Source organism: Nyctereutes procyonoides, unplaced genomic scaffold, assembly GCF_905146905.1.
Source record: "Nyctereutes procyonoides isolate TBG_1078 unplaced genomic scaffold, NYPRO_anot_genome, whole genome shotgun sequence".
Taxonomy (NCBI): domain Eukaryota; kingdom Metazoa; phylum Chordata; class Mammalia; order Carnivora; family Canidae; genus Nyctereutes; species Nyctereutes procyonoides.
The window spans coordinates 8,104,220-8,130,687 of NW_026575117.1; positions in this window are offsets into that span (position 1 = coordinate 8,104,220).

Consider the following 26,468-nt stretch of genomic DNA (forward strand, 5'->3'; position numbering starts at 1 on the left):
GAGTCCACGGCTCATGAACACGTTCCATCTCGTGATGACCACTAAACTCAGGGTCTTGTCAGCACCCAGGAAAACCCCAGTCCTGGGTGTAGGATGGTGGGGCAAGCCGTACGTTGCCCATGAAGACATACACCAAAGCTCTAGATTAATGCAACCACAGCTTGAGGTGAACATGAACAGAGGCCCCTAACCTGCAATGAAATATTCATCCTTCCATCACACTGGCCTGGGGGGTGTGAGGGGAATGAGGAATGGGATGAAAGAAAAGGCAAAAAATGCTCTAGCAATTTCTACAGTAATGTTCTGTTTCTTTAGACTCTGTGTTTATCTATTTGGCATCCATTAATCACAGAACTAAACTAATGGTCAAAGTTGTTGACATCTCCCCTGTGATCCAGCTTTTGCAGGCACACAAAAATTATATTGTAAGCCTTCTGACAGATGCCAAGTCCATACCCTCAATTGTCTGCTTTATTGAACAACCACACATCAAGCCACCCTAAATAACCCAGCACCAGGTATCAAACAGCCAGGGACAGCCTCTATGCCCCCAAAGGCTGTGGGGATGATCCAAACTAGTTGATTCTAAGCTGTTTCCTCTGCCTTGCCTTGCTCCTGGATATCTCAGTAAAAGCCATGGCCTATACCTTCTTGTCATGCCTCCTTCGGTCTCCTTATCATATGGGCGCCTCCCCATATGATCCCGCATGGCGTGACATGGCTTGCCCGCTGCTCTTTGGAACTCCAAGTAGTACGTTCTCCTTTCTTGTCATGTCTCAGTCAGTTTTAGAAATTAAGACTCAGGAACATATAAATGAACACCTGAGCTCAAGTCAAGCACCTCATTCACTTTCTAGTCTAAAACAAAGACTGAAGCTGTAGCCTCCAGAAGAGAAACAGCCGCCCTCAGCAGAACTTCCTCTGCTGCAAATCAGAGCACACACACGGCAAAATTCACTAGGAAGCCGGTGATTTCTACATCTGATTTTATAAGGCTCCAATATAAATACTGTCTGTGATCTGATATTCTAGTTCCTTCGTTCCAGATGTATCAAGTTCATCCACAGGAAGGGGCCAAGGTTAGGAGAGTAAGGAGACAGAAATTTAATTCTTGAAATTGTGTTTGGTCCCCAAGCTCAAAAGGGACTCCTCACACACTCACTCCCCTCACCCTGGACAACTGGTCAGAGATACTAATGGAATGTTCCCGGGGTGCGGGGACCCCAGTTCATCCCCACTGATGATTCTCACCATGCTTTTAACATGTAGGGAGAGAGAGCATGCAGGATAGGATGAAATATTACAGTGAACATGCAGAGGAAGTGTGTTCTGGGTCATAGGAAGCTACTCTTTTCTCAATTTCTCTTCCTGGTCAATAAAAATAAAGGCCTGGTGACAGTGATTGCTGGTGGTGCTGGAGAAAAGCCTGGTAATCTGGCCTCCCTCCTTATGAGGATTCTGCTGTGTGCTGCCCAAGTGATTATCTGCTGTCCTGATGATACCTTCAGATCCGCAGAGAGACATGTTGGAAGAACAGGTCTAGTTTAGGCAGAATGAGCACCGGAGGCACATGGAAGGAGGTAGAAGGGAGAGATGTTTTGAAACCATCCCCTTGGATATAAGAACTGAGAATAAAAGTGAAAGAAAGTGACATCTAGCAGCCAACTCAGAGGGGGTCTTTTTCAAGTGGAAATAAAACCCATGAGTCACACCTAGGTTGGAATCCTGGCTCTGTCTTTTTTTTTTTTTTTTTAAGATTTTACTTATTCATGAGACACACACACACACACACACACAGAGAGAGAGAGAGAGAGAGAGAGAGAGAGATGGCAGAGACACAGGCAGAGAGAGAAGCAGGCTCCATGCAGGGAGCCCGACTTGGGACTGGATCCCAGGTCTCCAGGATCAGGCCCTGGGCTGAAGGTGGTGCTAAACCGCTGAGCCACCCTGGCTCTGTCTTTTGCCATGTGACCCTGAGGAAATGACTGTGTCCACAAACCTCACCTGTGACATGGGAACAATGCTAACTTTTTCAGGAGTCAGTGGTGGAAAACACATTCCCATGTGTGTCTGATAAATATTCAGTGCTATGATTTGCTCCTTTTTAAATGTTGTTTCCTTGCATGTTTACTTTTGAACAGAGTGGAGCCAAAGAGCTCAAGAAGTGGTCCCCTGTTTGTTGTCAGCTTCAGCCTATTGAGAGTGATCCTGTGAGCAAGGAATGTTTGCGGTGCTCACCAGGGCCTGATCACTTTTGCCACCCCCCACAGGCCTTACCCTGGACCCAAACCGATCTTATGGCCAGTCGGGCCCTTGTGATTCTTTTTTTTTTAATAATAAATTTATTTTTTATTGGTGTTCAATTTGCCAACATACAGAATAACACCCAGTGCTCATCCCGTCAAGTGCCCCCCTCAGTCCCGTCACCCATTCACCCCCAGCCCCCGCCCTCCTCCCCTTCCACCACCCCTAGTTCGTTTCCCAGAGTTAGGAGTCTTCATGTTCTGTCTCCCTTTCTGATATTTCCTACCCATTTCTTCTCCCTTCCCTTCTATTCCCTTTCACTATTATTTATATTCCCCAAATGAATGAGACCATATAATGTTTGTCCTTCTCCGATTGACTTATTTCACTCAGCATAATACCCTCCAGTTCCATCCACATCGAAGCAAATGGTGGGTATTTGTCGTTTCTAATGGCTGAGGAATATTCCATTGTATACATAGACCACAGCTTCTTTATCCATTCATCTTCCAATGGACACCGAGGCTCCTTCCACAGTTTGGCTATTGTGGACATTGCTGCTAGAAACATCGGGGTGCAGGTGTCCCGGCGTTTCACTGCATCTGCGTCTTTGGGGTAAATCCCCAGCAGGGCAATTGCTGGGTCGTAGGGCAGATCTATTTTTGACTCTTTGAGGAACCTCCACACAGTTTTCCAGAGTGGCTGCACCAGTTCACATTCCCACCAACAGTGCAGGAGGGTTCCCCTTTCTCCACATCCTCTCCAACATTTATTATTTCTTGCCTTGTTAATTTTCCCCATTCTCACTGGTGTGAGGTGGGATCTCATTGTGGTTTTGATTTGTATTTCCCTGATGGCAAGTGATGCAGAGCATTTTCTCAAATGCATGTTGGCCATGATTATTATGATTGCAAGACTCAGCTCAGCAACAATCATCAGGGAAAAACAAGGTTTATTACTCATAGGTTATGGCGGGTACACAGCACGCATGGGCCACACAAGATGGTTGTGGATAGAGAGAGACAGAGAGTGAGCACGGACCTAGGGTTCTGCTTCTATTGGGGGTGGGGGGCGGTGGAGGGAGGCTAGAGTTTCAGGGATTCCCTCTTTTTTTAAGATTTTTATGTATTTATTCATTACAGACACACAGAGAGAGGCAGAGACACAGGCAGAGGGAGAAGCAGGCTCCATGCAGGGAGCCCAATGTGGGACTCGATCCCGGGACCCCAGGATCACACCCTGGGCCAAAGGCAGACGCTCAACCACCGAGCCATCCAGGTGCCCCAGATTCTCTCTTTAAAACATAGCAGCAGATATGAAAGCACAAAAAGGGAAAAGGAAGCAGTCAGCTCTCTGGGTTACACAGGGCTCCTTAAAAGGGGAACCTCATGGGTGGGGCAGCCTGGCTCTTTATTTACTTGTGTAGCTGGCAATGTGCTTATTTGAGAAATGGATGTCTTTGAAATGGATGCCACCTTGGCAACCCAAAGCTTAATGCCAGGCACTTACATTACAATCAATAAAGCTAATTGTCAGGCTCTTACACTAAACACCCTCTCTGGTGGCATGACTTAGAAATGGTGGTTTAAACATCAACTCCAGCATTTATGGGCTGAATGGTTTGGGGAAATTGATATGACGTCACACCTCGTGTTCCTCGCCTGTACAGAGGAAATAATCATGAGGGTCTGATGTGTCGGGGAGACTGAGGATATTCATACACAAAGTATGTCCACAGGGCCTGATGGCTTCACCTTCCCTGGCAAGTCACTTTTCTTTTGTGTCTCAGCTTGTCGCTCTGTAACATGTGGATAAGGATGTGCTTCCCTCACTTAGGTGTGTGGAGGCGTCTGCTTGAGTGACATGTGGAGAACACTTAGAAGGATCTTGGGACACAGCAAGTACTCAACCAACGTGGTTATTGTTACAGGAAGTGCTTGTCAGTAAGAGCCGCCGTTGCACTAGATGGAAAGGGGAGATGAGGCCGATGAGGGCAGGATGGTCACAGGGGTGAATTCTCTGGTGCCTGTTCTGAAGAAGAGAGCTGCTCTGGAACGCACACGGTTTGGAACTGAGAAATTGATCTTTTCCATGCAGACCTATTTGGTGAATAATGTTCTTAGGAAAATTCCCTGCACACACCCCCCCCAAATAATGAGTGGCTGGCTCTAAGTCATCCGGGTGAGGCAGCAGATTGAAGAGCTCCACTTAGAGGAGACAGTCTTCCTCAAATACTTCTCTCCAAAATGTTATTTCTCTGCTCCCTCCTTCCAATTTCCCAAAGAAACCATTCTCAGTTTTATTTTGTTTTGTTTTTCACCCTATTTACCAATCTTGTTATTTACCAGGTCTTATAATTCCTACCTCAGAAGTGTCCCCAAATTTCCTTTCTCCCCTTTAATTCTGCTTGAACCTGCTCAATTCATTCAATGCTCCCTTCCAGCCATGCCCACTGGCCACAAAGGACCTCCCCAGCTCTTTGAGCTGCCCCTCACCTTGCCACCTGTCACCTGTGCATGTTCCCTGTGTCTCATCTAGCTCCCAACCCTGACGATGCTCTGTGCCCACCACCTCATCTCATGTCCTGACCATACCACGCCATCTCTTGCATCATGAGGCTGTCTCATGCTGGAGGAAACACTGGCCTCTTGGGGCCTATTTCAAACCCACAGGCCAGCCTCACTGACGCCCACATCCAGGGCTGCCTTTCGGGAACTGCCACTTCTGTCAAAGTCCCAGAAGTCTCGGGCTGCCTGCTGCTCTTTTATCTTCTCATCCAATGGTCATAACTGGTTCCTGAGCATCAGTTTCTCCCCATTCCTACCCATTCCTGACTCTGCTTCCAGAGTGAAGTAGAGTAGTCATGTTGTGCATTCAACAAAGTTTTGGCAGGTTTTAAAGAGCCCAGATCCAAACTCCAGCCTCTGCTCATCTCCTAGGTCCTAGTCACCCCTGGATACTGGAACAGTATTAAGACCCTTCTCAATCTGCTCTGGTATCTGGACACCCTGACTTTCTTATCATTCCTGGAATATGTTGATCCCCCTAGACCCCCTCCTTGGCAGGCACTGGTCAGCCTGCCGTGCAAATCTCACTTCAATTCTGCTCCTTGTCTGCTGGCTACTTGACCTTTCATCATGTTTCAGGACCCAGCTCAAATGTCTCCTCATTCTAAAGCCTTTCCTGACCTTCCACAAGGAATTAGGCTTCTGCTTTTCCAAATTCTCATAACATTCTGTTAATATTTCTTTTGGATACCTTTCATGTCATTGTACAATTCTTTTATTTTTCAATAGTATGCATTTCATTCAGAAATACATATTAAGGGCAGCCCAGGTGACTCAGTGGTTTGGCTCCTGCCTTCAGCCCAGGGCGTGATCCTGGGGTCCCGGGATCGAGTCCCATATCGGGCTCCCTGCATGGAGCCTGCTTCTCCCTCTGCCTGTGCCTCTGCCTCTCTCTCTCTCTCTCTTCCTGTGTCTCTCATGAATGAATAAATAAATAAAAATCTTTAAAAAAAGGAAATACTTATTGTTATTGAGTACCTTCATTCTTCAGGGCTCAAGGAACAGAAATAAACACAAAAGTTTGTCCCTGCCTTTGTGAAACTCACAGTGTAGGAAAAGAAAGAGACAGGAGATGTGATAAACAAACAAACAACAGACTTGCCAATTTTATAACTGCTGAGAAGATAAATGAGACAAGGCAATAGTAATTAGGGAGGACAATTAGAAGTGGACTGTGATGGTTGATTTTATGTGTCAATTAAGTCATGGGGTGTCCAGATATTTGGTTAAACATTTTTCCAGTTGTGTTTATGTGGGTGTTACTGGATGAGATTAAGATCTGAATCAGCAAATTGAGTGAAACAGATTGCCCTCCCCAGTGTGGGTGGGCCTCATCCAATCAGTTGAAAGCCTAAAAAGAACAGAAAGTTTCTCTCTTTTAGTGCCAGACTGCCTTTGAGTGGGAACATCCATTTTTTCCCACCCTTGGACTCAGATTCTGACCAGAACATACACAATCAGCTCTCCTGGTTCTCCCGCTTGCCCACTGGAGGTCTTGGACTTCTTGGCCTCCATAATTGCAGAAGCCAATTCCTTATGATAAATTTATATCTATATTTCTCTGTATCTCTGATTGGTTCTCTGGAGAACCATGAATAATATACAGGCTTAAGGAAAGTCTCTCTGAAAATATGACAGCTGTGTTGAGCTCTGGAGAAGGAGAGGAAAACAGGTATTAGAAGAACCAGCAAAGAAATAATTCTAATAAAATAGAATATGAAAGCAAAAGCCCGAGGCTACAAAGAGCCAAGAAGGCAGTTAACTTGTTCAGAGAGAGAAGCAGGGACCAGACTGCTTGGGTCTGGTTGGTAGGAAAGGAGCTTTCATTTCTTTCCCTAACAAGCATTAGAAAGCTAAAACTAATGCACAAAAAATATTCGTGTGACAAATGAATGAATGGCTAATTAGTTATTTCCCATATGGAGAAAGCAATTTTAAAAAACTAAAAGGAATGATGCTTTTTTTTGTCCCTATTCCTTGAGAGTTTGCCTTTAGAGAGACTGGAAGCAGGGTCATCAAGGGGAGGGATGCACATAAAAGCTGGCCGTGTCCTATCAGAACAACAGAAGCGATGGATGTGCAGCCCTCAACACAAATGAGTTTCCAGACATTTTTGCAGTTTGGGGTTTTTATCTGTTGTTGCAGAAGCCATGTGTGCTAATACAGACTACACTTACCAACTCTTATAAGCAATGAATCATCTGCTCAGTAAGAAGCGAGGAGCCTTCACCTCCTCCCAGGAAGCCGGCCCCAGCTTTTACACAAGAGCACCCTCTTCTGTGCAGCTGTGGTCCCCAGACTTCTGAGAACCACAGCCAAGGGAAAGCACGTCCTCATGAGCTTCTGTCTTTTTCTCTACACTCCAGAAGGCCACATAAAGCAGGATTTGCATGCAACGACAGCCTAAGCACACAGATAGGACAGGGAAGGACTCTGGAACAGCTTATTGGAAAAGGAAGGGAAGAGCTTTCTAGCTAGTAGAATTTGACCTCTTCATCCAACATTGCAGGAATTTCCAGGATGCTCAGCCCTGGGAACTAGGGGATCAGACTGATGCCCAGAGTCCACAGGGCAGAGAAATGCCCAGAGATTAAAGGGGAAGAACCAGAACAAAGCCTGCATGTGTAGCAGATCATGTTGTGCTTTGAGTGGAGTAACTTTGAGACAAGGGCATCGGGTTCTAGAATGATTCCATATGGCTTTCAGTAGCCTTCCTCAGGGAAGAGTCCCCTGTATGATGGAAAAGTAACTACTTTTGGGCACCTGGCATATAGTACTCACTCTTCCTTCAGAAGAAGGAAACATGAAATCCTGTCAGCCATTTATATCTTAGTTTACTGGTTATTTCAGATCACTATGGCTGCGGTATTACTGCATATGAAACATCCACAAAAACCTTAGGAACATACAAAAATGGGTTTATTTAGCTGATAAATGTGCTGGTTGCTGGTGCAGTACTATTGGTGTCAGCTGGGCTCACTCATGCATCTGCAGCTGCTTGGGGTCAGCTGGTGGGCTGCTGATCTGGTGCAGCCTCAGATGGGGTGGGTCAGCTCTGTTCCTGTGACTTGTGTCTTCCTCCTGGGATGAAGTGCCTGTCCTGGGCACCCTCTTCTCATGGGAATGGCAGAGGTCCAAGAGTAGAAGCTCAAATAAGAAAACACTTTTCCAGACTCTACTGTTTCATGGCTGATGACATCCCATGGGCCCAAACCAGTCACACAGCCAAGGGCACCATCGATGGAGTCGGTACTTATCTTCTTTCCATGGGAGTCGTGGGAGGGAGTGAATATTTCTGAACATAACCCACCATGTAGAAGTTTTTTTGCAAAGTGAGTGGAAGAACAAGTTAGACATGAGTATAAAGATGCCAGGACAGAGTCCTGGGACATGATCAATTGAATGCTTTCTGAGGGCTAATCCTCAGATTAACCTTATCTCATTTAGTCCTGAGGAAAAAAATACTGATGAAACTGAGAATATTAATCTCATTTTGAGAGAGAGGTGAAGGCTGTGAAGAAATGCAGAAAATTGCTTAAGTCCACTGAACCAGGAAGTTGCAAAGTCAGGACTTGAACCAGATCTCTTCTATTCCAAATCCTATGTTCTTTACGGCTCTGGCACCTCCCCCAGGGAGCAGCCCTGATTGGTCACAGTTTTACTCTTTAGATCAACAAAGAGCAAATTTAGCCTCTTTTCTGGAGGTCCATCTTTCATGTATTTGGAATCTGCTCCCCTGTCTTCTCTCCTTGAGGTCAAGCAGATCCACTTTCCTACTCACCCTTCCAGTTCCATCTCTACAAAGTACTCACTGACCCACATATCGGAGAATAGGAATAGCAGATAAAGAGACCTGAAGAAGAACATTCAGAGAAGACTTTAATAAAAGAGCATATTTTAGATTGAAGATAAGTGACCAATAACAAAAACAAAGCATTTCATTTGTGCTAAAAAGCAAGATGAAAGCTTGGAGAAAGGTAAGCAAATCTGGCTAGGGGTGTTTTGGGAATCACTAATCATACCCTACTTGGATATTCAGTTGAGGGAGCACATTTTAAGAAAGAAGGAGAAAACAGAAATACTTAGAGCTGACCAGTTAGAACGATGAGAGAATACAAAGCCATGTCACTTGGGGAGTATTTGAATATATATATTTTCCCTTCAGCAAGGGAAAGACAAGATTTAAGAGTAAGGCAAGTGTTCTGTTAAAACACATTAAGGGCTACCAAGTTAGAAAAAGGACTCAGATTTTAGAATGCAGAACCAGTACTGAAGAATAGAAATTAAAGATTTCCAGTTAATTTGATCATTAAAGCACGAAACATTAGAGCTGTTCAAATACAGCTCCAGTTTCCCTGGAAGGTGATAAATCTTACTCAAGTCTCAAGGAAGGAATGGACAATCACCTCATCATGAAATGACTGATGAGATTGGAATTGGAGGACCCATTGGATTAGCTGAACTCTGAGATCATTTCCAAATTTGGAAATTCCATAAAATCCAAAGAAATAGCTTTTTATTTCTGTAACTATAATGACAGTAGTAATAGTAATTCATTATTTTTCTATCATGATTTGTAGTTTAGAACATACCGTCACATCCTCAAAACAGTTCTGCAGGAGAAGTAGAATAAATGTTTTGTTTCTATTGTACACAAGGAACCAGGGTTCAGAGAGTTGAGTGATTCCCCTGGACACACAGTAAGTAGAAGAATTAGGTTCTCCCAAGAGAATTAGGAGAATTGAGAATTTAGGTTCTCAATTTGAGAATTAAGGTTCTCACCAAGAGATGCCTTCCAACATCATCCTGTTGCAGCCAAATCTGATCTTGAGAAGAGAGTTAAGAACCCCTCCTAGGTGTAAGTGGGGAAAGGAAGAGCCAGTTTCAGAAAGGTCAGCCAGGACTTGGTGTCTGAAGGGCTCGGGGTCATGTCTCTATTATCTAGTGGGATATATCCACGAGCACCCACGAGCGTTCTTGGACAACACTAGCTTGCTTAGGCTCTTCCTTGAGGCATCACAAGAACTGAGCTTCCTTGTGACACGCACAGCAATCCAGTTGGCAACATTTTATTTGCCAAACTTCAACATAGAGCACTGCTTTGCTTTTCTGACTTTTCCCCTGTTCTCGCTTTTGACAGCAGTAGCTCCTGAGCTCATTTCTGCATCCTCACTTCAGACTGAAAGAAGCATGCATGGAGACCGAGCCCCTCACTCTCCTTCCCCTATCACCAGCCAAAGGGATGGCCAAGGGCAAGCAGGACAGGGACCAACTTGGCTTCTCCCCTCTGCCCTCCTGACAGCCTTACACCCTGCTGAGTCCTCCCTTTCTGAGGTGGAGGACTCAGCATACATCCACCCTGTCCCTACTGAGGCGGGGCACTCTGAAGCCAGGACTCTGGGACTCCTTCCGGACACTTGTTCTTGAGTAATTTTTCAGCTGCCTATCAGCACTTAACAGCCTTGACTTCCCTGACTGCAAGAAGACTAATTAAAATGACAAACCTCCCATTGATTTATTACCACACAGATGAAAACAATAAACAACCATGACATTGCTATGTGTTGGGCTCTCTCTCTCTCTCTCTCTCTCTCTCTCTCTCTCTCCCCCCCCTCTCTGTGCATCTCCCACACCTGCTTTGTGACAGAAGCAGAGGGGAAATGGTAACCACAGTGCCTTGGGCCTTCCCTGTGCTTCCTCCCCAGCCAAGCCTCTTCACCCTCTGCCCCCCATCACACACACACACAAGAATATAAGGTTCCATTCACACACTGTTGGTAGAAATGCAAGCTGGTGCAGCGACTCTGAAAAACACTTTGGAGGTTCCTCAGAAAATTAAAAATAGAGCTACCCTATGACCCATCCATTGAACTTCTAGGTATTTATCCAAAGGATACAAAAATAGTGATTCAAAGGGGCACCTGCATCCTGATATTTAAAACAGCAATGACCACAGCATGCAAAGAGCCCAGTTGTCCATTGGCAGACAAGTGGATAAAGATGTGGTGTATACATACAATGGAATATTACTCAGCCATGGAAAAGAATGAAATCTTGCCATTTGCTACAATGTGGATGGAACAAGAGGGTATTATGCTAAGCAAGATAGGTCAGAGAAAGACAAATACCTTATAACTTCACTCATTTGAGGAATTTAAGAAACAAAACAGATGAACACAGGGGAAGGGAAAAATAAAATAAGAAAAACAGAGAGGGAGGCAAATCATAAGACACTCTTAACTATAGGGAACAAAGTGAGGGTTGCTGAAGGGGAGGGGATGGAGAGATGGGGTAACAGGGTGACAGGCATTAAAGAGGGCACTTGATGTAATGAGCACTGGGTGTTTATATGCAACTGATGAATCACTAAATTCTACTCTTGAAACTAAAAAGAAAAAAAAAAGAAAGAAAGAATATAAGGCTCCCCGCAAAGGTGCAATAGGTTTAACTCGACCAAGGGCTTTCTCACACTTCCTCTCATCCAGTCCCAATGGTGACACCCAGGGAGGCACTTGTCATCTGCAGTGCATTGATGAGAAAACCAAGGTCACAAGAGGTTGCTGATTACCTCAAGGCCGAGTAGCTGCTAGGCAGATTATTAATTAAACCCTGACGTTTGAAAGGACCAATCATTCTTCGCTCTCCAAAAGCAATTATAATTTTTTTTTTTGGAGAAACAAGTGCTTGAGCTCTAGCTATTTAGCAAACATTTATTGAACATTAACTATATGAAAATGCTGCTCCTAGGGCTGGGAGATGTGTGCAAATGATCAAAGTGGGCCCCTACTTCAAGGAAGGAGTGAAGACAGTCAGGAAGGAATCCTCTGACAGATACAACTCTGTAGACTCCAGCAAGGCTCCCTGGCACCTGTGAATCTGGCACAGAGGAACTGGAAAGCATCCCTACCTCGTGTGCCTTCACTGTTTTATAATGTTCCTTCATTTATTTCTTTAGACCCTCTCTTAACTTCACTCTACTGCTTCCACCTCATTTCTCTTCTTTTCATGGCAAAATTCTCATAGTAGAAGAACACCTTATATATATTATATTAATATATTATATTAATAATATTATTAATATTAATCAATATAATTAAAATTATATTAATATAATATATTATATTAATATTATATTATACAATAAATAAATTATATTAATATATAAATATATTATTGTATATAATATATCATAAATAATATCAATATCTTAAGTACTTTTTGTAGTAACATCCATGTAAATTATCCAAGTCAGGTCTCAGCTTACAAGTCCTTTACCCAGATTGCCTGTGACTGACTACTCTAATATTCCTTCCTCTGTACGCCTAATTCTCTCTACACTATTGACCATGTTATTTTCTTTAGAGTACTCACCCGTCTCTGAAGTTATCTGATTGGTCTGTTTGTTAATCACCTACATGGACTGGTTTTGTCTATTGTTGTAAACTCAGGACCTAGGATAGCAGCTGGAAGGTGGAAGATGAAGAAATACTTGTTGAATGAATGAATGAACAAACATCTTCACTTCATGCACCAATAGATCACTTTCTCCTGTCTTGTCCATATAATTTATTCAAAGTCATCAGAGAATGCCGTCATGAATTCTATGTCAGTTCTGTGACTTTGCTGAAAGATTACCGCTGACGTGTAAATTATCAAACATAGGGTAAGGCACATGGCAGGTACAAGACAAAAGCTAGCTATTACATGATAATTATTTAGGGGCACGCAGTATTTCTATCCTTCAAAGACCTTAGTGCTATTCTGACCACCAAAATGTAACTAATAAGTGGAATTAAATTGCTTATTGATGAGAAGCCATTATACTCAGTGTTGAGGTGAGAGATCCAAGTGATGACAAGCCTTTACTCGCTGTGTTAATGACCCGTGTAGGTCAAAACCACAGGAAACTTAAACGACACTATGTGTTAAATAATTCAAGAAGCACTTGCTTAACAGCACAATATAATAAGAAATGTTATATAACTATTATAATTAACACTGGTAGAACTCTAGTTATGTAAGTGTGCTTTATATGCGGGGTCTTACTAGTTATGTCATTAGTTATGTCATTAGTTAATTCATTAGTCTTAATTCTCACACCATCCTAGGTCTTCTGATGGGTCACAGAGATAGAAAATGGAGGAATCTTCCTTCAAGCCCAGCCATCTGCCAGGAAAATTCATTCTTCTAGTCACTATGTAATGCTGGTATGATAAAGAGCTCATCTGTGTGCAGTCGATAATTTTGAACACATTGAACAAACCATATAAGATATGGTGGTAATTTTTCAAGTTCAGAGGCAGTGGGCTTTGAGCCTCTTTGGGCTGCATCGTTGGCAACACCCAGCAGACTGATGCAGGAAAGCAGCTCCACGGGTACAGTTCCAGGAGCGTGTTTAGATCATGTACAGTGTACCTGCTTTGGAATGAACTACATCTGTCTCATTAGAGTAATAATAGTGCGGATTGCTCTCCAGGGCAATGAAAGTCAGTTGCATACTCTAGAGCTGTGATATAGAGAAATGAGATACCCCACTACATATGCACTCAAGTGATTAAGATCCAAAGGGTTGACAAGGCCAAGTGTTGGCCAGGATATGCAGAAACTGGAAACTCGTGCATGCCGTATGGGAATGTAGATGATATGGCCACTTTAGAAAACAGTCTGGCAGTTTTTTAAAAAGTTAGACATATACTTAGCATATGACCCAGCAATTCTACTCCTAGGTACTTGCCAAGAGAAATGAAAACATATGTTCCCATTAAAGCATGTACACAGGTGTTCACAAACAGCATTATTTATAACAGCTGAAAACTGGGAACAACCCACATGTCCATCAACTGAAATGGATAAACAAATGTGCTTTATCCATACAATGTAATATTATTCAGCAATGAAAAGGGAACAAAGTGATGCCACATGCCGGGTCGTAAATGAAGTTCAAAAACACGATGCTGACTGAAAGCCAGGTGTAAAAGACTGTATGTTGTATGACTCTGTTTATATGAAATGTCCAGCAAAGCTATCCATAGAGGAGAAAGTAGATTAATGGTTGCCAGAGACTGTGTAAAATAATTTGTTATTTCCTACAACAAATAAGCCCAAGAGAACTTGGAAGTCTTCTAAACCTGGATTATGCTGATTGCTGCATGAATAATTATTAAAACTTATCAAACTATACACCTAATATGGTAGTTATCATGGCTTAAAAACTATACTTTGGTAAAGCTATTTTATCGATCTATTATTCATTTAGTTAGGGTTTTTTTTTAGATTTCTTTAAAATTCCAGTATAATTAACATACAGTGTATATTAGTTTCAGGTGTACAACATAGTGACTCAATAATTCTATACATTACTCAATGTTTATCATGATAGGTGTACTCTTACTCCCCTTCACCTATATGCCCCATCCTTTCACCCACCTCCCCTCTGGTAACCATCTGTTTGTTCTCCATAGTTAAGAATCTGTTTTTTAGTTTGTTTCTTTTCTTAATTTGTTTTATTTCTTAAATTCCATATATGAATGAAATTGTATGGTATTTGTCTTTCTCTAACTGGTTCATTTCACTTAGCATTATACCCTCTGGATCCATCCATGTTGTTGCGAAAGGTAAGATCTCATCTATTCTTTTTTTTGTGGCTGAGTAATATTCCGTTATATATTATATACATAATATATAACGGAATATTATATAATATCTATAAAACTTCTTTATCCAATCATTTGTAGATGGACACTTGGGTTGATTCCATAATTTGGGCTATTGTAAATGATTCTGCAATCAATATAGGAGTGCATGCATGCATTTGAATTAGAGTTTTTTGTATTCTTTGGGTAAATACTCAGTAGTAGAATTATAGGATTATATGGTAACTCTGTTTTTAATTTTTAGAGGAAATTCCATACTGTTTTCCACAGTGGATGCACCAGTTTGCATTCCCACCAACATTGCAAGAAGATTCTTTTTCCTCCAAATCCTTGCCAACACTTATTTCTTGTTATTTCTTGTGTTTTGGATTTTAGCCATTCTGACAGATGTGAGGTGGAATCACATTGTGGCTTTGATTTGCATTTCCCTAAAGATTAGTGATATTAAGCATCTTTTCATGTGTTTGTTGGCCATCTGTATGGCTTCTTTGAAAAAACATCTGTTCGTGTCTTCTGCTCATTTTTAATCAGATTACCTGTTTTTTTTTTTTGGTGTTAAGTTGTATAAGTTCTTTGCATATTTTGGATGCTAACCCTTTATCAGATATGTCATTTGAAAATATCTTCTCCCATTCATTAGATTATCTTTTAGTTTTGTTGATTATTTACTTTACTGTGCAGAAGCACTTTATTTTGATGTAGTCCCAATAGTTTATTTTACTTCCCTTGCCTTAGAAGACATATCTAGTAAAAAGTTGCTAATATCAATGTCAGAGGAATTACTGCCTATGCTCTCTTCTAGGATTTTTATGGTTTCAGATCTTATATTTAGGTCCTTAATCTATTATACATTTATTTTTGCTTAAAGTATAAGAAAGCAATCCAGTATCACTCTTTTCATGTAGCAATTATCCAGTTTCCCAACACCATTTGTTAAAGAGAATTTTTTCCATTACATATTCTTGCCTCCTTTGCCAAAGATTAATTGACCATATAATCATGAGTTTATTTCTGGGTTCTCTATTCTATTCTAGTGATCTATGAGTCTATTTTTGTGCCAGTACCACACTGTTTTGAGTATGATAGATTTGCAGTATATCTTGGAATCTGGGATTTGATACTTCCAGTTTTGTTCTCCTTTTCAATATTGCTTCGGCTATTCAGGGTCTTTCGTAGTTCCATATAAATTTTAGGATTATTTATTCTAGTTCTGTGAAAAATACTGTTGGTATTTTGATAAGGACCACATTATATCTATTGATTGCTTTGGGTAGTATGGACATTTTAACAATATTTGTTCTTCCAGTCCATGAACATGAAATATCTTTCCATTTGTTTGTGTCATCTTCAATTTCTTTTATTAATGCTTTATAGTTTTCAGAGTACAGGTCTTTCACCTCCTTGATTAAGTTTATTTCTAGGTATGTTATTATTTTGGGTGCACTTATAAATGGATTGTTTTATTAATTTCTCTTTCTGCTACTTCATTATTAGTGTATAGAAATGCCATAGATATCTGTATATTGATTTTGTAACCTATGACCTTACTGAATTTATTGATCAGTTGTAGTAGTTTTTTTGGTAGAGTCTTTAGGGTTTTCTATATATAGTATTATATCATTTGCAAATAATGAAAGTTTTGTTTCTTCCTTATTTATCTGGATGTCTTTTATTTCTTTTTCTTGTCTAAGTGCTGTGGCTAGGACTTCCAGTACTATGTTGAATAAAAGTAGTAAGAGTGGACATTCTTATCTTTATCCTGATCTTAGGGGAAAATCTCTTGGATTTTCCTCATTAAGTATGATGTTTGCTGTGGTTTTCTCATACATGGCCTTTAATGTTGAGCTATGTTCCCTCTAAACCTAATTGGTTGAGGCTTTTTATTATGAGTGGATGTTGTACTTTGTCAAATGCTTCTTATACACCTATTGAAATAATCATATGGTTTTTATCCTCTCTCTTGCTGATGTGATGTATAATGTTGATTGATTTGTGAATATAGGACCGCCCTTGCATCCCAGAAATAAATCCCACTTGATTATGGTGATTAATGTTTTTAATCAATTGTTGGATTTGGTTTGCTAATATTTTGTTGAGGATTTTTACATATATGCTCTTTAGGGATATGGGCTTGTAGCTCTCTTTTTTGCATAGTGTCTTTATCTGGTTTTAGTATCAAGATAATGCTAGCCTCTTAGAATGAATTTGGAAGCTTTCTTTTCTTTTCTATTTTTTTTTTTTTTTGGAAAAGTTTGATAAGAATAGACTTAACTCTTCATTAAATGTTTGGTCAAATTCACCTGTGAAGCTGTCCGGTCCTGGAGTTTTGTTTGTTGGGAGTTATTTAGTTACTGATTCAATTTCATTGCTGGTAATTGGCTTGTTCAAATTTTCTATTTCTTCTTAATTCAGTTTTGGCAGATTATATATTTCTAGAAATATATCTGTTTCTTCTAGGTTGTCCGATTTATTGGGATTTAATTTTTTCTCTTATAATTCTTTGTATTTCTGTGGTGTCAGTTGTTTCTTTTTCATTTCTAACTTTGTTTATTTGAGTTCTCGCTCTCTTTCTTTTTCTATCTCTTTCTCTTTTCTTCATGAATCTGGCTAAAGGTTTATCAGTTTTGTTGATGTTTTCATAGACCCAGCTCTTGGTTTCATGGGTCTGTTCTATTGTGGGTTTTTAGTTTTTATTTCATTTATTTATGCTCTAATCTTTATTATTTCCTTCCAGAATGTGTGGAAACAGAGGAGGAGAAAAGGCAGCATATTAAATCTCAGGCAAGGCAGTCAGTAAGTGTTACATTTTATTTTAAGAGCAGAGAGACTTAGATACCTTTGGAAGCCTTTGCCCATTAGGGATGTAATCAACCTCTTCCTTTTTTTAGCTTCTTCCCTGAAGTAACTGAAGCTCCTTCTCATAGTTACATGAGTCCCAAAGGACAATATCTCAGGGACAGAAATCTCTACTCACAACCAGTTAATCCTAGCCATTTCTGGCAATGACTTAGTTTGAACAGAGGCTAGTTTTCCCTGTGTTTTGAAAAAGACTTTCTAAAAGGGTATCCTTTTATGTTTTTGTTTGTTTAAGGAAAACCCAATATCAGAGTTGCTTTCTCAGGAGCCATGATGGGGTTGATCTTTCATTAACCTTTAAACAAATGAAAAAAAATAAAAAAATAAAAAATAAAAAAAACCTTTAAACAAATGTAGTCTGAACCACAAAGCCATTTAGAAGCACTTCTCTACCAATACATTGGAAATAAAATCAGTGGAAGAAATTCAATGCAAAATGTTTGGCATTGGTTGTAAATAAATAATGGACCTATCACCATAGAGGCTCAAGGAAAAGAGAAAAATGGATTATACAGGACATATTTTCATATTAATATTCCCTATCATGAAAAATGATACACCACACAGTAGCTCTTTTATACTGGCTTATTTCATGCAATCTTCAAAGTCACATATATTTCGCAATTTATATTCTGACTAGGAACAAGAAAAAAAAAACAAAAAACCTCGATTTCTAACTAGAAGATACCAAAAGTTCAGTGTTTGTCTCAATCTCCAGACTCATTTTTGAGCCAGGGTATGTGTCTTGTTTAGGTGGAAATAGACGTCAAGATGCTACGGAACCCAGTCATAGGAGGCAGTAATTTCCTGCCTTGTCTTTGTCTGGAGGGATCCACAATCTTTCCTCTACCCACTAACAAGTAACCAAGATAAAGGGAGACCAGAGCAGCTGTATTTTTTCAGTTTGTCATATCTAAATTTTGGCTCAAGCCATTTATTAGGAATTTGGCAACACTGGCCTTGTGGTCTTACAATTCCTAAATGATCTGTTCTATGAGGTAAATCCTGAATGGATCCTTGTCATCTTCACCGATTTCCTTATCAGGTGACCAGTTATAAAGTCTCAAGAGGTAACAGTTACTCTTTTACAGTGTTATTTTGCTAAACAATCGATAAACTACCTAGTACCAAGTACCAGAAAAATAACAATATTTTTCTGAATAAATATTAAAAAATGGAAGGAAGTTGTCCTCACCCCCCACTTCTCTTCTCTTCATAAATCCATGGAAAAGTTACAATTCTTTCTAACTTCTTCAAAAGCACAAAAGAAGTGTATTAACCAGTTTAATAAGCAGGTCACCAAAGTGAATAGAAGTCAGCACCTTTAAAAAATGCATTTGAAAATATCTTTAATATATGTCTCTCAGGTGACAAGAGGGCCAGGAATATTTCCAGATCACTGAATTTGATGCGGGGGGGGGGGGGGGGAGGAGGATGGAGTTAGAATGAAGGTTCTGATCTCCGATTGAGGTAATGAGACCAAAAGTGTGCTTCATTTTAAGAAAGCCCAATATACAGGAAGCCTTAAAAGTAACCAATTTAAATGGTGGTGATTATTCAAATTACAAAATGATTCTTTTCTTTAAATGGAAAGCTTTCAATAGATATTTGTCACTGACAGTTACTTGAGGGGAAAGGCTGGTTCAAAAGAAGGCAGAGAAAGTCGGGGCCAAGATAAATAGGAGATGAGACACCACTGCTCATTGAAGATAAATCTGAGACAAAGATGTGCTGCTTCTGAAATTAGATCCTAAACAATTGGGGAAGTGGGGGAGATCTGATTAATACAAACTGGTTTTGCTGTAACTATTTTATAAGATGAGGCACATCCAAAACTTCTTCCTTTTTGTAACAGTATCTGCTCCATTGCCTGTTGCCTCTCCCCAAACAACTGTTAATAGCTTGGTCCCAGGAAAAGCAATCCTATATTTCTAGCTTGTGTGGTGGGACTGGTTGCCTAGCATTGCAGTAAATTTTACAAAACAGTTGGCAGAAGGATCAGACTAGCTCGGCTAAATGAATTAAGCAATCATGTAGGACTGCAGGGCAGAGTTAGGAGGAATGTCCAAATTATAGCACTTGATATTCCCTTCTCACAGCCCGGCTTCCCTCGGCATATGCTTTGGCTGAGCAGGCGGTAATTTGATATTAAACAAGGTTCTTATTAAGTAGATACAATGAAATAATGCTGAGTTTTCGTTGCATTAGTGGAGTTAAATGCATTTTATTAGCACTCATTAGATGGAGAGAGAACTTGGAGCTAAGGATTCATTAGCCAAAAGCGGCCCCTGGAAGGCAGATGGATTAAACTGGTGAGGCCAGGAGGGGATCCGGGCCACCCAGGCACATTCTGAAAGCGTGTCCTCTCTCCGCCAGGACTGAAATGTCTGAGAACAGCTTGGGGAAGAAATGTTAGGTCCAACTGCAGGTCAGCTGCAGCTGTTTCTTTCTAAAGCTGTTAATTTGACAAAAGGCAGAAGCCCCAGAAAGAGAGCATAGTTATGATTTAGGCTTCAGATTTAAAAGGAAGTCATTTACTTTAGGGATTTTTTTGGGGGGGAGGGGGGCAGAGAGCTACCAGCTATCCACATTTGACGGACATATCACAAAATCTGCTATTATTCTATTCTGTTTTTGGGAAAAGACAAACAATCATGGACATGCACATGCACATACATGCACGCGTGCGTGTACATGCGTGCACACACACACTGAGTAGAATCGTCTATACATAAACTAAACTTTATTTCTTGGACTTCCCATAAGAAGAAACCACATAAGAGGAAAATCTTCACAAGTTAGCCAACCTGAGGCTTACTCAACTCAACCATGGCCGAGGGGTCTGTTCTAAATGATTTCACACATAGGATCTTAAACAGTTGGCCCTTGGACAACATGGGGCTTGAGGTATTGACCACCCATGCAGTCAAAAAATCTGCATTTGAACTTTGACTCCCCCCAAACTCAACTACTAATAGTCTGCTGTTGACCCTTACCGATAACATAAACTGTTAACGAACACGTATTTTGTATCTCATATGTATTGTCCATTGTACTCTTACAATAAAGTAAGCTCAAGAAAAGAAATGGTATTGAGAAAATTATGAGGAAGAGAAAATACATTTGCATCACTGTACATACATTTGTTGAAACAAAATCTGTGTATAAGTGGACCTGCACGGTTCAAGGGTCAACTGTACTTTCTTCTGTTTGCAATAATACTGACATACGCTGGGTTTAGGACTGGGCCCTCGGGAGTTCAGTTGAGATGTTGGCACGTGCACAACACATACACACACACACACACACACACACACACAAATCATTGCTCTGAAATAAATTTCCCCCCAAAGTGTAATGAATATGATGAAACTATTCTTGCTTAAACTTCACCAAACATAATTTTGAGCTAAAGGACTAAATGATAATATATTTTAAATAGCCCTGGAACTCCAGAATCAGGGATTTTCATCTTCCCACTAGGTCTCTGTGATGCAGCTTTATGGAGTAGCCAGTTTTGTGACGGGCAACCAACGACTAGCCTATTATTAACTCTTATTACGTCTCTACTCCCAAATTTCTGTCTCTCGGGTTCTAGCTTTCCATTTCCCACCATCTGCTGGAGATCGACCACTGGCTGTTCTCCAAACGCAGTATGTTCCAAACCAAATCCATCATCACTTCTCCAAAGGTCATCCTATTCCTCCTCAGTCAATGCCACCACCATCTCTGTGGTCATCCAGGGCTGTGATCTTAACTTCATTTTTTTCTTACCTTTCACACACAATCAGCTTATTAGTTTTCTAGTTTGGACCTCTGCAGCACACTGGCATCTAGCCTCTCTCCTCCATTATTGCTTTACAAGTCAGATTCTCATCAGTGGCCATTTGGACTATTGTGAAACAATGGAGAGGGTCTCCATTTCCACTCCTCCTCCCTTACACCCCATCTTGTACAGAGATGCCACATTAATCTTCCAGAAACACAGCTCCAATTGGGCAGTTTTTCTTGTCTAAAACCTCTAGTGGGCTTCTATTGTCTCAACCTGTAAAATGAGCATGATGTGATCTATCACAGAGCTGTAGAGTTCAAACAAGATAATGTATCAAGCCCTCCACCCAGTGGTTATCACACAGCGAGAGCTCAGTAAGAGTAGCTGCTGTCTGTCACCTTCACTCTGGCCAAACTGAACTGGTTACTGCTTACCACACATGCCACCATGATTTACTTTCCCTTTCCTCTTCTCATGCTGTTACCTGGCCTGGAGGATACCACCTTCCCCTACCCAAATTCAAATTCTATTCATATTCCGAGACCCAAATGAAGTTAAGCTTTCCCATACTCTTCTGGATGGAAGGGATTCCTCCCTATAACAGCAAGTATGGCCTTTCTGTGAGTATTCCTTAATTATTTTTGTCATTTCCTTATCAGTTTGCTAAATGCCAAAATTTAAGGACAGGATTTATGGATGCAAATTGGTTTGATATCTATTCTCTCAAAATGACTCATAACTGTATTATGGAACCCTGCATGGCTCAAGGAATCTGTCCTTGCCTCTCACCTCCCCTTTAACACTATGCCTGTGCAGACATGGAGAGCAGTGAAACCTGAAATGAAATAGTTAGCATTTGATAGAGTGGCACGTCATGCTCAGATGCTCACACTAATGTGCACAAGTCAAGTGTACGTTTTCTTCCTTTTCTATCAACTTATCTTAGCAGCTCAACATCAACAGCCAAGTCTCCCTTGTATTTTTATTAAAAAATGTATTTTGTTTACTGCTCTTTTCTTCTAGTCCTTGTCCTTGAGCTCTTTCTCCTCCTCCTCCTTCTTCTTCCTCCACCTCTCTTCCTTCTCCTCCTCCATCATTTTCTTCTTCTTCTTCTTCTTCTTTTCTTCTTCTTCTTCTTCTTCTTCTTCTTCTTCTTCTTCTTCTTCTTCTTTCCTTCTTCTTCCCCTCTTTCTTCTTCTTCTTTGTTAATGAAGAGGTAGTTCTAAAAGCCAATATATTTTTCATATCCATTTGTGTTCCCTATTAAGTCCCTTGCTCATGGACACACACTAGCCACATCCTCTGTGTCTGCTACTTATATAACTCTGGCACCTCACACAGCATCACACTCATGGAGGTTTTCAGACCATGTTTCTTGAACAATAGACATAAAACTCTTTCAATCACAATATTTAATCTCATAAATCCTGATTCTGTAAGTTTACTTTTGGATATTTAGTCTAAGAAAACAATGACTGATTTGTACTAATAAAATAGCTATAAAACAGAAGGAGGTGATTTGAAAATGCAACATTGGGAATGGTTACATAAACTCTAGGAGTAATAGAGGTGGTGGAAGAAGAAGGAACACCTAGAAGTAATGTGCCTTGAGTAGTGACAATGGCAGGTGCTCTGCTGCTAATTTTAATGAATCTCCAAAATGTTCACAATAAGTCTGCAGGAAATAAACTCATTTTATTAAGTAAGGAATTAACATGTGGCTAATATGTTAATACCAGAAGACTAATGACTTGGGTGAATGATTGCTGGATATTACTATGTGGAAAAAAAAAAGCTGCTTATAATACAATTTTATGGTCCCACATATATGCAAAATGTAAAGGAGAAAAGAAAGGCTGGGCAAACAATATACCAAAATATCATTAGTATTTATTTTTGGATGATAAGATTTTGAGTGATGGGACAGCAGCTACTTAATTGTTTTCTACTATTATTATTACTGTTGTTACTACTGTTATTATCACTGTTGTTATCATGGCGATTAGTATTATTACTGTTGTGATGATTATTTATGTCATTATATTTCTAAATTTGTATGAAAATTGTATTCCAAGAGATATTTGAACCCATGTTCATTGCAGCATTACTCACAAAAATAAAGAGATGGAAACAATCTAAGGGTCCACTAACAGATGAATGAATAAAGAAACTGTGGTATATGCTTATAATGGAATATTATTCAGCCATAAAAAAGAGGGAGCTAGTCACATGTTACAATGTGGATGAACCTTGAGGAGATCATGCTAAGTGGAAAGAAACCAGTCACAGAAGGGCAAAACTCTATGACTCCACTTATATAATACATTTAAAATAATAAAACTCATCAAAGCACAAAGTAGAATGCTGGCTGCTGAGGCAAGGGACAGGAGGAAATGGGGAGTTGCTCAATGGGTATAGTTTCAATCATCATGCAAGATGAAAAATTTCTACATATCTATTGTAGAACAATGTGCATCTAGTTAACAATATGGTACACTTAACATTTTTAAGAAGGTAAATTCCATACTTTAAGTTTTTTATTTAAAAAAAAGACAGGGTAGAGGACCACCTTTCCTGCAGTAATAGATAAGACATTCTATTTCAGGGGTTCAAGAAATGCAACTTTGACATCATTTTCTACAATTCTACCAAATTTATCTTTTCGTCTCCCATCTGCCCAGTAATAGAAGGATTATCTCAGCCAGTTCAGAAGTCCTCTTCATCCCAGAGGTAGTAGCTATATAACCAAGGTGCCAGGAATGGGAGGAGGTGTGCATATATATGGTTTGGAGTATTTATTAATTTTTGAATATTAGCACTTACTTTAAAAGAGATCATTATAAACATTTCTGCGGGAGAAGTGACAGTGGGATTCTGATCTAGCTCTCTCTTAGCCTCTGCCAGCACGTCTCCTTAACTCTGCCAAAGATAAGTTACCAGTTCCTTCAATCTCTTAGCAAACCGGCCTGGGACATCTGGCTCCTCCTGTTGTTGGCTGTTGTCTTATATTCTTGGCTGGAGAGATTTGGCATTGTTACAATAAGATGGACTGCTGTGTCTAAAGAAGCCAAATTTGATCATCTGTATAATCTGAGATGAAGGTGGTTGCACCATGGGGAGCTCTTTTCTGAAGGAGCAGTACTTCTAACATGCGAACTTACATCAGACCTTGAGGTTGTATGGTGTATATAGTTCCATGCTTTACTGGACTCCGTCCTACTTTCCCCCATGATATAGCAGCCATGGGGTTTATATGGAATCTACCCCACTTCTAGAACCGTCATTTCTGATTGGCCCATGGGCTAAGCCTGGTTACTGTAATCAGTTCAGGAGTAGGCATGAAATCTAAGTCAGTTCATGGCCTCAGTGAAACCCAGGGTTTTGGTTTAATGGTTGAGAAGAGGGAAGTCTTCTATCCTCGTGTATGTGAACAGGGATGTGAGGAAGCCCAGTTTGCTAAAGGCAGACATAGGTAAGCACAAAGAAACTTAACCTTCTTTTGTAAATTTATGAATATGCTGACTCCACACAGAGATAGGAGAGAAACCCTGTGACCTTGATGACAGAAGTGAAGCACCAAGTCAAACCTCATGGGGAATACCCTTTGCACTGAGCCTCCATTTATAAGATCCAATAAATGACCTTTAATTTTTAAGTCAGTTTGGGGTAGGTTTTCCATAACCTGCAAGAAAAAGCATTAGAACGAATATTGAAAGAACCTGTGTTCTTACTTCAGGGATCTCTCCTCTTCCCCAAACTCTTGGAGCCCTGGTAGAAAGAGGTTTTGCATCTGATTCAGCTGGGTACCTGGTGGCACCACTGGTCCTGGGCCACGTTAAGTGTTGCAGATTGAAGGTTTGGGGATCTCCCCAGGGACCTGGGCTTCTTGGGCTGAAATTCCACAGGACAGAAGAGCTCTAGTTCACATTCACCCCCGGGGCTCCAGTGGAGCATGGAACTATCTACTATAGACTTGATTTTTATGGAAAGGCCACCAAAACCAATTTCCATTTTCCTTCCCTGGTAGCCTCTTCAAGATGCCAGCAAAGGTTTCCTGTCTTTCTAGTAGCCAGGTAGAACCAGTGATCGCTTTAAACTATTCAAGGTAATTTCATGTTCAAATGACTCCTCTGCCGAGCTGCAAACTGTGCATGAAGCAAGAGTTGATCGGAGAAAAAGAGCAACCAGGAAGCACAGCTGACCCTTGAACAACACAGGTGTCAGGGCACCGACCCCGGTGCAGTTGAAAATCCATATATAACTTTGGATTCCCTCAAAACTTAACAAAACATCATAGCCTATTGTTGCTCAGAAGCTTTATTCACAATGTAAACCATTGATTAACACATATTTTGTATGCTTATGTATGTATTGTATATTGCATTCTTGCAATAAAGTAACTTAGAGGAAAGAAACAATTAAAAAAAATTTATTTATTCATGGTAGACAGAGAGAGAGAGAGAGGCAGAGACACAGGCAGAGGGAGAAATAGGTTCCATGCAGGGAGCCCGACGTGGGACTCGATCTTGGGACTCTAGGATCACACCCTGAGCCACCCAGGGATCCCGAAAGAAAACATTTTTATTAAAATAATTAAAAAAGAAAATACATCACAGTACCGGCATATATTTATTGAAAACAACACATTCACTAAGTAGACCTGCACCCATCAGCTAGATCCAAATTAGCAAGTTCTAGCCTGAAACAGGTTGCCATATAATTAACTCAATTAATTTTTTTATCTTGCCTTCTTTGGATTACATAATTAGGATGCCACTTAGGGATTTCATAATAATTAATAACAGAATCAGGAAATGTAAGGGTTAGAAGAGGGATTAAAGACCACTTGAATTAGTAGTTCTAATACTGATTAGATTAGAACTACTTGTTTTTTTTTTTGTTTGTTTGTTTTTTTGTTTTGTTTTTCCTACTTGTTTTTCCTGTGGTTATTTCCAAAAAGGGTAAAACCCTTTTTGCCTGCATCTATTCCAGGGAAACTCAATATAGGAAGCAGAGTGGAAGTGCTGTCCGAGAGGAGGGAGGGAGAGCAGCGAGGGACGGTGCGGCCACTCACCCAGCCTGGCACGTTTCTGTGCCTTTTTTTTTTTTTTTTTTTTAAGTATCACAATCATGATTCTTCATTCTTCATTTACTTTGTATGTTGTTTGACTTTTTTTAAAAAAATTATTTGTTTGATAAGCAGAGAGCACTCATGGGGGTAGTGATGGACAGAGGGAAAGGGAGAAGCAGGCCCCTCCCTGAACAGGAGCTGGATGTGGGGCTCAATCTCAGGACCCTGAGATCATGACCTGAGCCAAAGCCAGACGCTTAACCCACTGAGCCACCCAGGCACCCACAGTATCTCTGTGATTTTAA